The sequence below is a fragment of the Mesoplodon bidens genome (genome assembly GCF_964165515.1).
Source record: "Mesoplodon bidens genome assembly, contig: HAP1_SCAFFOLD_303, whole genome shotgun sequence".
Classification (NCBI taxonomy): Eukaryota; Metazoa; Chordata; class Mammalia; order Artiodactyla; family Ziphiidae; genus Mesoplodon; species Mesoplodon bidens.
The window spans coordinates 229,192-244,879 of NW_027672243.1; positions in this window are offsets into that span (position 1 = coordinate 229,192).

The window sequence follows — 15,688 nt, forward strand, 5'->3', positions numbered from 1 at the left end:
CTGTCCCCGAGTACTCAGCAACTCAGTACGGGATGTGTCTGAGGGGACCGCTAGAGATGTCTGCATGACAACACAGAGGTGCCTGGGTTTGAAGGTGTGCTTCTAATTGTGGCCCCTCTTCCTCAAACGGCTCCATTTACCGTCTGCCAACAAAAATGCACTTGTCTTTTGCTAAGAGGCCACTCAGGAGAGGGTCTGAACGGAAGCATCCTGTAGCCCAAAGGGGAAGGCTACATTATAAAGCTTAGAACCGTCCTGCACACTTGTCCAGGGATGACCTTTCACTTGTCCTCAGCAGTGAGCCCTGTGGGTCCCTGAAGGTGTCCCAGGTCACTGGTATAACTTACATGTGGGAGTGTGCTCAGTTGTACATGGTTGGCAGGCCCCACAAAAACATGTGCCAGCCAGGTGAGGTGGATTGTATCCCACACCTCCTGTGGAGGTGGCCGGTCCGGGTGTACCTGCTGCACTGCCCACCCAGGGAACAGAGCACAGGGTTGAGTATCTGTAGCCTATGACGTCAGACATGGGCTCTGACCGTCAGAGAAACTTCCCACCAGTTCTCCACCAGGTACGAATCTGCTCGGTTGTCAGTTACCATGGAATCTGTTACCACGGAATCTGTGAGAAGGCCTGCGAGGGCATCACTACCCAGTGAGGTCATATATGGAACCTGTGACTTGAGGGGCAGGCTTCAGGAGGAGGGGCAGTTTTTTGGAGGAGAACAGGGTAGAGGCAGAGGTACTCTGCCTGGCCCCTCACAGCTGGGCCTCCCCACCAATGCCCTAGCCTAGTAGACACCCCAGGTGGGGCGTGCTGGTGGTCTGGCACAGCCCCAGGGGCCACAGGAGGGCAAGAGAGACCCACATTCTGTGATTGGCTTGAGAGGCAAGATTAACGTAAGAGACAGCTAGGTTGTATGGCGCTTACCCTAAGAGGCAGAGATTTGTGTGGACTGGGGAATCAGGGAAGGCTCCTTTGCAGTGGGCCTGAAGGACAAGTGAGATTTGGACCCATGGGGAAGAGAGGGAAGACATTCCAGTTTGGAAGAATAAAAGCAAAGACACACTCTTCTCGACCTTGTCCTGCCCCCAATATAAATTCCTAGCACCCTGAAATTTTTACAACTGAGGACTTAAAAAAACCAAGAGGTTAAGGGGCCTTCGCAGTGGTACACAGGTAGTGGAGAGGTGTTCTGCTCAATGGTTAGGTTCATGTCGGGGCTCCAGGTTTACAGCTGATAGGAATGTGAGGACAAGCTCCTGCCATTTCAAACATTTCCAAGTGATACTGAGAGAGATGTTAAAGGTGCAAAATGCGGGTGCTGAATGACCTCACAGAGTGGGAATGGTGGGCCCATTTGAACATGAAATTGAAAACAAATTCATGACAAAAGGACATAATACAAAATGACAACATAATTACTACAGGCCCCTCCCCCCTAGAAGTAAAAGTCATTAGAATCCTCTCTCTCTCCACCATGAAAGAATGAGATAAAGACTCAGCAGCAGCCCCCGTGAGAAACATGGTCAACAGTGTGAAGAGGTGTTACTAAGACGATTTGGTCCACCTCAGAGAAGGAAAGAGACAACTCTGCCCTTAGCCTGATCAGGCCCACAGGAAGCAAGCACATTTGGGGCAGCCTCTGATAGTGTGGCAATGAGAGAGAACCTTCTTTAGGAGGGGACTCCCTGTTGCCGACCCTGAAAAAGCAAAGATGGGACATTCGTTTAATGGGACTGTTGCAGAGGCGTTGTTCCCAGGAGGTAGAGACTGCTTCGACTACCATTTCAGAGGTTGGGCCACCGTGGTTGAGAAGCACAGCACCTTCTCTTCCTAAACTGCTTGAATCAGCGGGTACACGTTAGGACAGACGAAGTCAGGCCTCATTGGAGCGGACTGCCTTTGGGAGTGGTAGAATGTAAGCTGTGAAGGGGCATGCTCTGGAGGAGGTTTGTCATGGCAGGTGGGCCAGCATGAGACCATTCAGATTCTCCACGGCTCCAGAGATCACTTGACTGGGAGCATCCCTGTGATGTGGCGGGGGGACTCCTACCTTAACAGGACCTGGCTGGGCATCTGGGGAAGGCGGAATAAATGGTTTTATTAATTTACGAGAGCGAGAGACTCACAAAAGCACTGAAAAAGACTTGTACCTGGATTCTTGAGCCAACCCTAAGAAAACTTATCTAGATCTGGAGTAGGGCTCTGGAGGCTGCACTTTTAAGCTTCCTGGGCAGTCCCACCACAGTGCTCCATGGATAGAGTGACCAAATTATTGTGTGTTCTCGGTTGCTTTGGGGAGTCAAAGTGGGCAATATTAAAAACTGCAGCAGGCATACGTATAAACGGAATATTCAAGGCAAACAGAGGTGTATAGTTATTCTATGCATGAATCAGGTTTGGGAAAAGCTAGCCTGGTGGTTAAAAAACACAACCCTTACGACAGGCAGACCAGATTCTGTCCTACTTGCTTGTGTGATTTTGACCCAGTTCTTTTATCTTTCTGACTGTTTCTTCATATGGAAAAGAGCTATGGCTGTACATTTAGCACAATATTCTCTTTTGGCAAAAGTTGCTCTGGGTCCATTTGTGTTCTCTGCAACTGAATCCTTTCCAGTGTGCAAGCATTTTTAAGTTGTTTGGTGAAGTATTACATTTGACTTTCAACTGTTCATTACTTTGGGCAAAGCTTATGTAGTGCTGCAGAGACTAGAACCTATGCAGAGATAGTGAGAGGATGTTATAAGCTTATTCTGCCGGTTGATACAAAAGTTTAACCTTTTCTCCTCTTCCTCCACCTGCCGCTAAGACATGAGAAAGAAGGCAGAGCCTGGAAATGCACACCAGGCAATACTTCTGTGTCAGTTTGCCTTTTATTCCTCTGCCAGTACTTCCCAGAGAGATTTCACCAAAAGTGCCTAAGCTTGCCATGGCCATTGTTGGGAAGAAAGTTTCTCTCTATTGCTAGTCACATCCCCTTTTCCTTCTTCTGGGGGCTTAATGGATGTTTGGGGGCAGGAACTAAAATTTAAACTAAACGGTAAAAAAACAAAGAAACAAAAAACAAAACAAAAAACATGTGTTCTTTTTTTTAACATCTTTATTGGAGTATAGTGGCTTTACAATGGTGTGTTAGTTTCTGCTTTATACCAAAGTGAATCAGTTATACATAAGTTCCCATAACTCTTCCCTCTTGCGTCTCCCTCCCTCCCACCCTCCCTATCCCACCCCTCTAGGTGGTCACAAAGCACCGAGCTGATCTCTCTGTGCTATGCGGCTGCTTCCCACTAGCTATCTATTTTACGTTTGGTAGTGTGTATATGTCCATGCCACTCTCTCACTTTGTCATGGCTTACCCTTCGCCCTCCCCATATCCTCAAGTCCATTCTCTAGTAGGTCTGTGTCTTTATTCCTGTCTTACCCCTAGGTTCTTCATGACATTTTTTTCTTAAATTCCATATATATATATGTGTGTTAGCATACGGTATTTGTCTTTCTCTTTCTGACTTCCTTCACTCTGTATGACGGACTCTAGGTCCATCCACCTCATTACAAATAGCTCAATTTCGTTTCTTTTTATGGCTGAGTAATATTCCACTGTGTATCTGTGCCACATCTTCTTTATCCATTCATCCGACGATGGACACTGAGGTTGTTTCCATCTCCTGGCTATTGTAAATAGAGCTGCAATGAACATTTTGGTACATGACTCCTTTTGAATTACGGTTTTCTCAGCGTATAGGCCCAGTAGTGGGATTGCTGGGTCATATGGTAGTTCTATTTGTAGTTTTTTTTTAAGGAACCTCCATACTGCTCTCCCTAGTGGCTGTACCAATTTACACTCCCACTAACAGTATAGGAGCGTTCCGTTTTCTCCACATCCTCTCCAGCATTTATTGTTTGTAGATTTTTTGATGATGGCCATTCTGACCGGTGTGAGGTGATACCTCCTTGTAGTGTTGATTTGCATTTCTCTCATAATTCGTGCTGTTGAGCATCTTTTCATGTGTTTGTTGGCCATCTTTGGAGAAATGTCTATTTAGGTCTTCTGTCCATTGTTTCATTGGGTTGTTTTTTTTGATATTGATCTGCATGAGTTGCTTATCTAGTTTACAAATTTATTTATGTTTATATTTTTTGGAGATGAATCCCTTGTCAGTTGCTTCGTTTGCAACTATTTTCTCCCATTCTGAGGGTTGTCAGAGTCCAGAGTCTTCAGTGTTCCCCCAGTATCCAACTTGGACAAGTGTACAAATAGTGGTGGTCTAAATGATGTAGAGAGATGAATAGCGGAAGTAAGTATTGAAGGTAAAATTAATCGTTCAGTAACATCACATAATTAATTTTAAGTGTCCGTGTTATATTTGGGCAGAGTTGTTCAGTTGGCAATTAGTTAAGTTTGTAAGAGACTCAGGAGAGAGAGATGTACGTTTTAGGTCAAGATCTGTGATATATATGGTGGCTGGAATCACAAGAGTAGATGAGACCATCTATCAAGGGCAGAAGAGAGCTTCTGAGAAATACACATCTCTTGGCAGAGGGCAAAGTGAGAGTGCCCAATGAAAGAGATAAGGATGTCCAGAGGCAGGAGGAAGAAGTAGCAGGTTAAGATGCTACTGTTGTTAAGGTGAAAGATTTTTCTGAGATGACAAGTTTGATCAACAAAATCAAATATTGCTGAAAGGTGACAGAAGGACCAAACAACATTCACTCAATTTAATCACAAATTAAATGTTGGTGAATGCAATTCCAGTGCAGATAAGTAAGAAGAAAAGAGCAAAATTGTGTGAGTCACGAGGTACATAAAGATAAGAAAATACAGACAGTGAGAATAAATACAATTTTTGATAAACTGCACTGTGAAATTAGGAAGAGAGAAAAGGTAACTAGAGAATTACTTGGCATCAAGCAAGAGTAATTTTTAATGGGAGGGGGGCAGCTTTTTAATGGGAGGGGGCCAAAATAAAATCGCTAAAGAGGAAAACCTTAACAATCCCAATGAGGTGGGAAAATGAATGGAAGATACTGAGGAAGTGAGAATAGGTATTTATAAACTATGTCGAAAAGCTATTCTTGGACGTAAAGAGAAGAAGGTAGTTTGGGGTGTTTTTGCTTTATAGTCTGTGTTTTCTCTGTGAAATAAAAGTTTGATGGGAGGTGATGTCACCTCGAGATAGCACTCATCAAATATCCTATGTGCTTATCTACATTTTCCATCCTCCTTTGTAGTTCAACTGTTTTCCTTTGATTCGTTGTGGCCAGTGGCAAAGAAGCAGAATCAAGTGTATCACTTCTGAGCTGAGGTCATTAGGAGCCAGTGTCCCTCTTGTCTGGTCCTCTGCTATTGTGACATGGGAGGTCAGATAGTCCAGATGACGTGGCTGCAAGATGGATCAGGACCATGTGATCTGTAAGGGCTTTACTCAGTAGAGAAATAACGTACTCGTATTTTCCACTGAGATTCCTGTGTTCAATAGATCTGCCTGTGAGAGCTCAGAGAGCATAGCGAAGGCTGAAATGACAAAGACAGAGGGAGAGATGTTGGTAACAGATGGAAGGCGCCTGGCAGATAATATATTAAATGGTAAACAAAGCTGCTGGAGTAAGAGAGAGAGTATATAAGAGATGAGAAGAAGGCCAACTGTCTGTAGTATCTAACGCTAAGGAGTGAGGAGAGAAACAACTGAAAAATAAAAATAAAAAGAATGATGAGAAAGAAGCTAGGTGGTATGCCAACAGAAATCATAAGATTGCTATAAAACATAAAGGAAGGTAGTTTTCAAAGAAGCACCACTTAACGGAGTCAGTTGTTTCCCAAAGGCAAAATGCTATGGGAACTGAAAATAAAGCATCTGATTGGATGGCTAAACTTTTATGAACAAAAGTGGAACCATTTCAGGAAAGTCATGGGAGAAGATGCTGTGTTACAGTGGGGAGAGTAATCAATGTATTGTGAGGAAAGTTGCCTTCATTTGCAAGAAATGCCAATTAAGAAGTGAAGAGAGCATTTAAAGGGAAGGGATAATGTAAGAAAATTAAAAAAAAATTAAGGAAACTTGAATAATTGGTAGACAAAGAGGGAGGTATTAGTGAAAGACTGAAAATCAGAGAAAGCTATCTTAAGTTGTTGTTATGGACTGAATTGTGTCCCCCGAAAAATTATATGTTGAAGCCCCTCCTAAGTTGACTGTAGAAGATAGGAGATAGGTCCTTTAGGGAGGTAACTGAAGTTAACTGAAGTCATAAGGGTGAGGAAATAATCTGACAGGGACTGATGGTGTCCTTATAAGAAGGGGAATAGATTCCAGAGATCTCTCTCCCTCTGCTCGTAGAGGAAAGGCCGTGTGAGGACACTGCAAGAAGACAGCCGTCAGCACGCCAGGAAGATTGTTCTCACCAGAAACCAATTCTTATGGTATTCAATACCTTAATCTTGGACTTCCACCCTCCAGAACTGTGAGAAAATAAATTTCTGCTGTTTAAGTCATTCAGTCTATAGTATTTCACTATAACAGCCCAACCAGACTAATAGAGACCTTCATGTACACTGCAATATACAGAAGCTAAACAATGATTGTGAGCCTGAGATTCCATCTTGAACAGAAGTGTAATGACGCTTGTGGTACTCACAACTTCTCGAATTTTGTCAGAAAGATGTGAAAAAAGTCAGTCAACCAACGGTTCTGATAGTGGATATTTTCTTTATGTGTTTGACATAAAGCAGTGTCTGACAGCCTCCCTGATACCCATCAGTATCACAGTTTTGATTCTGTGGCTCCAGTTCCACATGGCACCAAGGTGCTGTGTACTGTCCATTCTTGGGTTTTTGGGTGCTGTACCTATTGCCAATAGGTGGGTCAAACCACTGGGGCTCTTCTGAAGTCCTCCCTAAATTTGGACCCAGCTTCAGCTCCAAATCCGAGTCTTCAGAGAGCCCAGGCTGAGGCTCGCCTGCCACAGTAGACACATTGGCTAATGGGTTGCACTGCAGCACCCACTCGGACAAGGGCACCATCAGGATGCCACCGTTCTTCTTCTGCAGGGGTGGACCCGTGGACAGTCAGCTTGGCCCCCAGCACAACCAGCTGCCTGTTCACTCTCTCGGCCCCTGTGAGGAAGGTGTTCAGCCCTGGCTTTGAGGTCAGAGTCATGTCCTCTCTGGGTTTGTGTGAATGGAGGAGCCGCAGCCCTGGTCTGGGTGGTGTGTTGGCCCTGGGTTTCCGGGTTTGGAGGAGTCTCTTACCACCTAGACCCCCACCTAGGGCTGAAGAGTTCAGGGGCTGTGGACCGTGGGTTTTGGGGGCAGAGGATATTTAACCTGGCGTTTGAGGAAATGGAGGGAGAAGAGGCTCAGGTTCAAGGGCTCCTGGTTTGAATCTCTTGCTTTAGGTTTGAGGGCCAGGGCAGTCTCTCACCAGAAGCTTCAGGATATCATCAGGAACATTGCGAGTGTTCTTGCACATACCCCGGGCAGCTGAGTGGGAGAAGATGACCGGTGCCTGTGACACTTGTAGGGCTCGCCGTGTCACAGCATCCGAGACATGGGCCAAGTCCACCATCATGCCCAGGCGGTTCATTTCTGCCACCACCTTCTGCCGGGACAGGATGGGGAGAGGGCATGAGGGCTGCTGCATTTATCTTGTGTGTATTTATCTGTAGGGAACAGGCGGGGCTGTACATCCATGTGGGGCAGGGTATGGAAGCCGGGTCCTTACCTCGCCAAAGCCGGTGAGCCGACTGACATTGCTGTAGAAGGGGTGGATACCTTTACTGAGCTCTGTGCCCTGCAGGATAGCCAGGATGCAGTCTGACTGGTGGCCATGACTTGGCTACAAGAGCCTAGAAAGTGGTTCTGTCGAACCATCTACACCTGCAGCCGTCTACACCTACCACCCGCCCTGGTGGCCAGCAGGCCCGGGGAAGCGGCCCCGGCCCCCGCTCCCACTCCCGCCCCCGGCCATGGCGAAACGGCGGAGGGGGGCCTTCATCCGGAGGGAGCTGTGGAGAGCCACACCGGCGGACAGGTGGCGGCGCCGGGGCAGGGAGCCGGAGGGGGCGGCCAGGTGCAGGTCGAGGGGCTCGCGGGCCGCACGGACGGCACCCGGGCCCGCGGCGGAGTCTGGGTCCGGGTCAGCCACCCCGGGAGCGTCTGGGGTGCGGCCGCCTTTCAGGGCCGCCTTCTGGCCGCATAGAGCGCCCCCTCTGGCGCGCTGTGGTGGGAGGGGCCGGAGGAGGTGGGGCCTGCAGCGGTGCCCGTCGGGGGGGCGGAGCTGGCGGCCACCGCCACGGGCGACTAAAGGAGAAGGCGGAGCCGCAGCGGGAGGCAAAATGCCTATGGCACCCGGTGTTCCCAGGCGGTCTCCCATCCAAGTACTAACCGGGCCCGACCCTGCTTAGCTTCCGAGATCAGACGAGATCGGGCGCGTTCAGGGTGGTATGGCCGTAGACGGGGGCGGGGGATCATTTGAAGGGGGTCTTGAAAGGTAAGAGTTCCACAGTGGCGACAGGGCATTCTGTGCAGAGGAAACAAGACAGACAAAGATCTCTATCCATTGACCTTGCTCTATTTTCTTCCAGCATTTAGCACCATCTGAAATTATATTTTTGTCTAGCTTCTCGTTGTTTATTTTCTGTCTCCCCCATGCACTCTAATTCTCCGAGTGCAGGAAGCAGGTCTATCCTATGTGCCCAAAAGAATTCCTGGCACATGGTGGGTGCACAGTACATATTTGTAGCATGGATGAATCAGTAGGCAGTCCAAGCAAAAGGGAGAGAACGGGATTTGATGAGATCTATAAGTACTTATGTGGTTTCATTTCAACCTCACAATTCTCCTTCCTAAGAAAGATGTCATTATCTCCGTCTTACAAATAAGGAAACTGAGGTAAGACAAAGGCAAGCAACTTGACAAAGGTCACACACCCAGTAAAAGGTAAAGCTGGCATTGAAGCCTAAGCTAGCAGGTTCCAAAGTCTGGACTGTACCACAGGAAGAGGCTAACAAAGGCCTGAACTAAGTAAAGCCGTGGGAAGGGAGTCAGAGAGAAGAGTTCATGCTTAAGAGTTGCTGGGCTTAATAAAATGGACCAGACGTGGCCACAGACTGAAAGAATCCCCTGCAGATTCATCTCCATCTGAGCCGCTAGTCCTGACCTCCTTCTCAATCTCATGGGGATGACAGAAAAAACATGCAGCATTGGCCGCTAACTAGCTGTTTAACTTTGGAAGCCTTAGATATCTAATTTCTCCAAGCATGTTTCCCCCACATGAAAAAAATGGTGACAGATACTAGGTTTACGGTTGTTATGAGATGATGCAGATGAAGCACCCAGGACAGTTCCTGGCCCATAGTAGGTGTTCAATAAATATTAACTTACTTCTCTTTCCCCATGGCCTCCTGCTATCTTTTGGTCTGGGAAATACTATTCCCAGGAGGAGGACCAAAGAGGGAGGAAGTGTTAGGAGGGCATCTGCTCTGGGGCAGGTATGGAAATGGATAGTCTCAAGAAGGTAGTGAGTGACAAGCCAGGCCTGGAAGAGGTGGGTGGATAAGAGGCTAGGAAAGTACCCAGCAGTTTTCTCTATGAGGAAAACTCTGACCCCCCCCCCATAATGAAGGTTCAGACAAGCAACCAGAATTCCAAGTCATGTGCCCAGTCTTTTCTCTGCACAAAAGGTGTAGCCAGAGCTTGGTGAAGGGGAAGCAGGGGACCATTTGACTTGGGCCTCATACGTACAAATTTGGTTGGATTCCCAAAGGAAGTTATTCATCAAGTTATTATAATTTGGGGTGTTTAAAATGTTAATTTTTAACAGTTATCTGTGAGTTTAATTATGGATTGCACCTAGTAGTGATTTTCCATTTCTTAAAACATAATGTACACTGCTCTATACAAACTGTTTCCTGAAATAAACATGTTATTTGTGGACTCATTTTTAAAAGGGGTTAACTTATAAACAATTAAATTATACCACAAGTTTTTGTAACTGTCTTTGAATTTTCACATTTCCTATGTGTTGGAATTGTTTCAAAAAGAAGAAGAAGAGAAAAAGAGGCTTGGGTTTCTGGGTCTCTTCAGCTCAAGAGGGCACAGGGCAGTGGCAGCCCAGAGGCAGCCAGAGGGGAGGTGAAGAGCCTGTTACTGAGCTTGTTTACAGCACCACCTGGTGTTTATAACTCATTAAAATGTCACACTTCCTTGTCCTTAAGCCCTGGAATTTGCTGAGTAAAATCCCCACAGCTATTTTCTGAAGCCCTCTCTCTCAAAATTTCTTTTTCACTCACTTAAAAAGAATAAGGCTTATAGACAAGAATAACCCAAAACAGAAGTTGATGCCCCACGACTTTCCTTTGTTTTCTTTTAGCTTTGTGCTGTGGGACGGAAGGTCTGTATGTAATACTAGTTCAGACTGACTGAGCAGTGACTATGTGCCAAGCAGTTCTAAGTACCCTGCATGGATTAAGTAACTTAATTATTATAACAACTCTAGAGACAGGTATTACTATTACCATAAGCCCATTTTACAGATGTGGCTGCTGAGACACAGAGAGTTAAAGGAATTTCATAAAAATCACTAGAAAGTAGCAAAGCAAAGATTTGAACCCAGGCCTGAAGCCTTGCTTCAGTGTCCATGATTTTAAACACTGTTATGCTGCTTTTCCGTGTAGGTGCATGTTTCAAGAAAAGGTATCTTCTTAATTTTTATTTGGCCTGATATTAAGAATTTAATTTCCCTGGGTAAAGCTCGATGGACCAAGGATAAACAGAGCAGCAAACAAGTTAAAAATATGCCTTCAATAATCATCTGCTATATGAGGCATTAAGCTTCTCAGAAGCCTAGACCGCCCTTTAGAATGTCATACAATCCAGAAGGATGGCATACAAAACAACTTAGTGTTTGTTTATAACAAGGCTACCACCACCAAGAAAGCATTATAATCCTCTGTCTTTTTAAGAGTTCAACAATTTCAGATCTCTCCTTTTAAAGGGGTAGTAATAATAATGGCTACAATCTATTGAGTGCTTTTTTGTTTTTGTTTTAGAGAAGCATCAACTAGTGAAAAACAATGTGGGTTTGGGGGAATCATACTACCTGGGTTCAGATCCTGTCATTTTTTTTAATGAATTTTTATTGGCATATAGTTGCTTTACAATGTTGTGTTAGTATCTGCTGTACAGCAAAGTGAATCGGCTATACATGTACATATATCTCCTTTTTTGGATTTTCTTCCCATTTAGGTCACCACACAGCAATGAGTAGAGTTCCTTGTGCTATACAGTATGTTCTCATTAGTTATCTATTTTATACATAGTATTAATAGTGTATATATGTCCAATGGAATATTACTCAGCCATAAAAAGAAACGAAACTGAGTTATTTGTAGTGAGGTGGATGGACCTAGAGACTCATACAGAGTGAAGTAAGTCAGAAAGAGTAAAACAAATACCGTATGCTAACACATATATATGGAATCTAGAAAAAAAATTTTTTTAAATGGTTCTGAAGAACCTAGGGGCAGGACAGGAATAAAGACACAGGCATAGAGAATGGACTTGAGGACATGGGGAGGGGGAAGGGTAAGCTGGGATGAAGTGAGAGAGTGGCATGGACATATATACACTACCAAGTGTAAAACAGATAGCTAGTGGGAAGCAGCCGCATAGCACAGGGACATCAGCTCGGTGCTTCGAGACCACCTAGAGGGGTGGGATAGGGAGGGTGGGAGGGAGACGCAAGAGGGAGGAGCTATGGGGATATATGTATACATACAGCTGATTCACTTTGTTATACAGCAGAAACTAACACACCATTGTAAAGCAATTATACTCCAATAAAGATGTTTAAAAAAGTATTAAAAAAATAGTGTATATATGTCAATCCCAATCTCCCAATTCATCCCACCACCACCCCTTCTCCCTTGGAACCATACATTTGTTCTCTACATCCGTGTCTCTATTTCTGCTTTGCACATAAGATCATCTATACCATTTTTCTAGATTCCACATATGTTAATATATATTTGTTTTTCTCTTTCTGACTTACTTCACTCTGTATGATAGTCCTGTTTTTATTTTTAACATCTTTATTGGAGTACAATTGCTTTACAATGTTGTGTTAGTTTCTGCTGTATGACAAAGTGAATTAGCTATTCATATACATATATCCCCATATCCCCTCCCTCTTGCTTCTCCCTCCCACCCCTCTAGGTGGTCACGACGCACTGAGCTGATCTCCCTCTCAGAGACAACCTATAGGCGACTCAGGGGTCAAGCAGCAGATTGGACCACAAGACCTCTAAGTTGCTGCCAAACTGGGGATCTGGACCCATTTCCTAGTTTTGCTTTGAAATACACCTGAAGAAATGAAAAACAGGTGGTCGCCAACTTTCAGAGAATTGAAGTCTGTTTTCTTGCCAGTTATTTTTCTGCCACCATCAGTTTCCATAAACCCTATGAGGAGACATATGTCCTCCCTCATTCTTACAGATCCAGTTGGGTTGGAGATGACGGAAGTGATGGCACAAAGCCAGACACGTCTTAGCGCTCACTCCGCACTGTCACCAAATGGCCAGGCGTCAACCTTGAAGCACAGTCTCTATGCTGGTTCCTGCAGAGACAAGAAGAAAGAAGAAAGAATAGGCAGAGCCTTTGGACTTCAGGACTTGTGATCCCATTTTTGTCCTCTGTAGCCGTTAGGACTTGGCAATACAGCCTGAGGCCAACAATACTGCCTGGCCTCAGTGGCTGAAACAAATGAGGGATTTAGGTTTTCACAGAAAAGTGTGAAGAGAGACCATGCAGAGCTGGGATGCAGCTTCAGGATATGACCTGAGAGCCAGGCTCCTTCTGCCCTTTGGCTCCACCATCACTTCTGTGTTGCAGGCAGGAAAAAGGGAAGAACAAGAGGAAAAAGTGGTGTTCCTACCAGTTTCAAAGAGCTCTCCTAAGAGTCTGCCCCAGGGTTAGTGCTCTTTTCCCTGGCCACACCCTACCGCAAGGGGGACTGGGCACTTTGTCACCCAATAAAATCCAGGGTCCTCTTACTAGGGAAGTAGGAGGCGAGTACAGGGCAAACAACAGCAGTCTCTTCTACTTTCTCTCATGTCCCTCTGTCAGGATAGTGGAGATTGTACCCCGCTTTCTAAAGATGAGAAAGCTGAGAGGTGGCCAGGAGGACCTGCACAGAGCCACAGTGGGTTGGTGGTAATGTTGGTGTCAGCACCCAGCTCAGGGCCGGTTTTGAAAAATGATGAACACAAAAGGCAGAAATCCATGAACATCTGTGGGCAAACAGCAGCTGTGAGCCCAGGGCCATCTCTGTGGGGAGTCAAACTGACAGATGAGAGGGGCTGCAGGGTGCAGTGAGAATGAGGGCTGCAGGACACAGGGCTCCATGTCATTCCCTGGGTTGGCAAGAGCTAGACAGCTTTGGCCTTGGCTCAGTTGGGAGAACAGATGGGCAGGAATTCGGCACAGCTTCCAAATCAGCCAAGCAGCAAAGACTGCCTTCTTTGCCCTTGTCAGCTGAGGCTACATCTCCCACCAGTCCCAGCCAGCTGCAGAGGCCCAAGCCTGAAGACCATGACAACTTGGCCCGGCCTGTGCCATGCCCCGCCCACTGTGGGAGCCAGGAGGACAAGCAAGTGCAGGTGTTCCACCCAGCAGTGAGGGTGACACCTAGGTGGAGCTGCCCACCAGGTTCAGATTTCTCTGTGCAGGGCGAGCAAGCCTTGTAGCAATCCAGTCTCAGCCCTGACTCCTTTGGCGCATAGGACTCTTAACTATTGAGACAGCCAGCCCGTTTGATTGACGTCCAGACCTCTGTTCTTTCTCATGCTCTCACCTCCCACAGGAATGGTGGCAACGTGGCCAGAGGTGAAAGGCAAATCCAGGAATTATACCGAAATGCAAGCAATGCAGAGAGAACTCCTTCCCACATCTGAAGAAAGGAGGGTCCTCACAGAAACAAGGCAATCGATGAGGGGATAGGAACGCGTGTTCAGCTCAGAAACAGGACATAAAATACATAGAATTTTACTGCAGCTCTGGCTAGAGCATATGGTATAAGAGGAAGAAATACAAGTCTTTAGAAAGAAATGCACCTTGTGCTGTCAGCTAGACGTGGTAGGTTCATTCTCTCTTTCTCCCTCCAAAGACTACATGAATCTTGGATTATCTGTGTATCTACTCCCAATTCACTGACTCTGGTATTAAAAGCAGACTGAAATTTGTTTAGAATTCTACTTAGCTAGAAAAGTTCTTTTTTTGAATGAGACTGAAATTTGTTTAGAATTGTTTAGCTAGAAAAGCCAGAAAAGCTTTTTGTGAATGGTGCAAGGATGACTACCATGACTCCTTTAAAGAGAGAAGCTGGGAAAGAGATGGGAAGGAGAGGCCGGGCCGGCTGTGAGGGCCCCACCCCCAGGAGGATGCTCCCTGAAAGCAGCAGTCTGTGCAGTGCCCACCACACCCCTCCTCCGTGAGGCTCTGGCGCCCTGCAGCCACCTGCAGGTTACACGATGAGGCTCTTCCAATGAGTATAAAGAACCCCCAACCCTGCTCCCTTACCCCAGGACTTCTATAATCTTGAGACCCTAGACTCATCAAAGCTACACTCTGCAGCCTGAAGATCTGTCCACACAGCCAAGGGAAGGCTGGGCAGGAGGCAGCCAGCAGGCTCTCACACCACCTGCCTCCCCTCCTTCCTCAGTGGCTCCCACGAGGGCACAATCAGGGCGGGGAGGCTTCATGAGCCCCCCTTGGCCCTCTGGGATGTGAGGAGTCAGCAGGGATTCATACCCATCCTGCCGGGACCATCTGCACTCAATTATAAGCCCTTTGGAAGCCAGCAGAGGGCTGTTAAGCTGCCGCTGGTTCTCTATGATTAGCTAGTTCTTGTCTTTTGAATACTGCATATGGTGCAGCCAGCTGCAGAAAGCATTCATGACTCAAAGCTTTTTTCCCCTCAAAGAGAAAAGTGCTAAGTTGTTATTACTATGGGAAGAAAAAAAAAAGTTTAAAACTCTTAACTTTCTGGTTAAGTTCCTCTTCCTACCTTAAAATTCTACCTCTTCCCAGGATTGGGACCATTCCTTTGTCTGTTTTCTACCAGCACTATATAGGTACTTGCTTGCTGAAGATGAGCCTTGCTAAGAAATATCAAGATTGTGTATAATTCCAGCTCAGGTGTTGTTATCCGTGGTCCAGTAGACCCTCTTCTCTCCCTTATTTTGTGTGAGAGACCTGACGTTAAGGCATGCTTTTGATGAAACCACTCCAAAAAGTCAACTCTTTGCAATCAACTCAGGAGCCAGCGCCACTGCTGAGGCTTACCTGCTTTCCCAGGTGCTGAGCCAGGAACAGAAGCAATACTGCTTGGTTCGCACTTGAAACCCTCAGTGTTCTCTGTAGGCGAGAAGCAGTTAGCTGGCTACAAGCTAGCATTAAAATCAGTAGGGATGCTTAAAAAAAACCATGTATTTCTGGGGCTATACATAGACTTGAAATCCAGGCTCACATGTGAGTGGAGGTCCAGAGAAGATGGAGATTTGAGAGTCTTGTGAATAGTGATAATGAAAGCCATGAATTAGCTACAATTCACAGGGAAAAGAATATGGAAATAGAAGATGGGGGTAATCAGAGTCCCTTCTTCCTCATATCTCTGAACTAGGCAAATAACTCGTT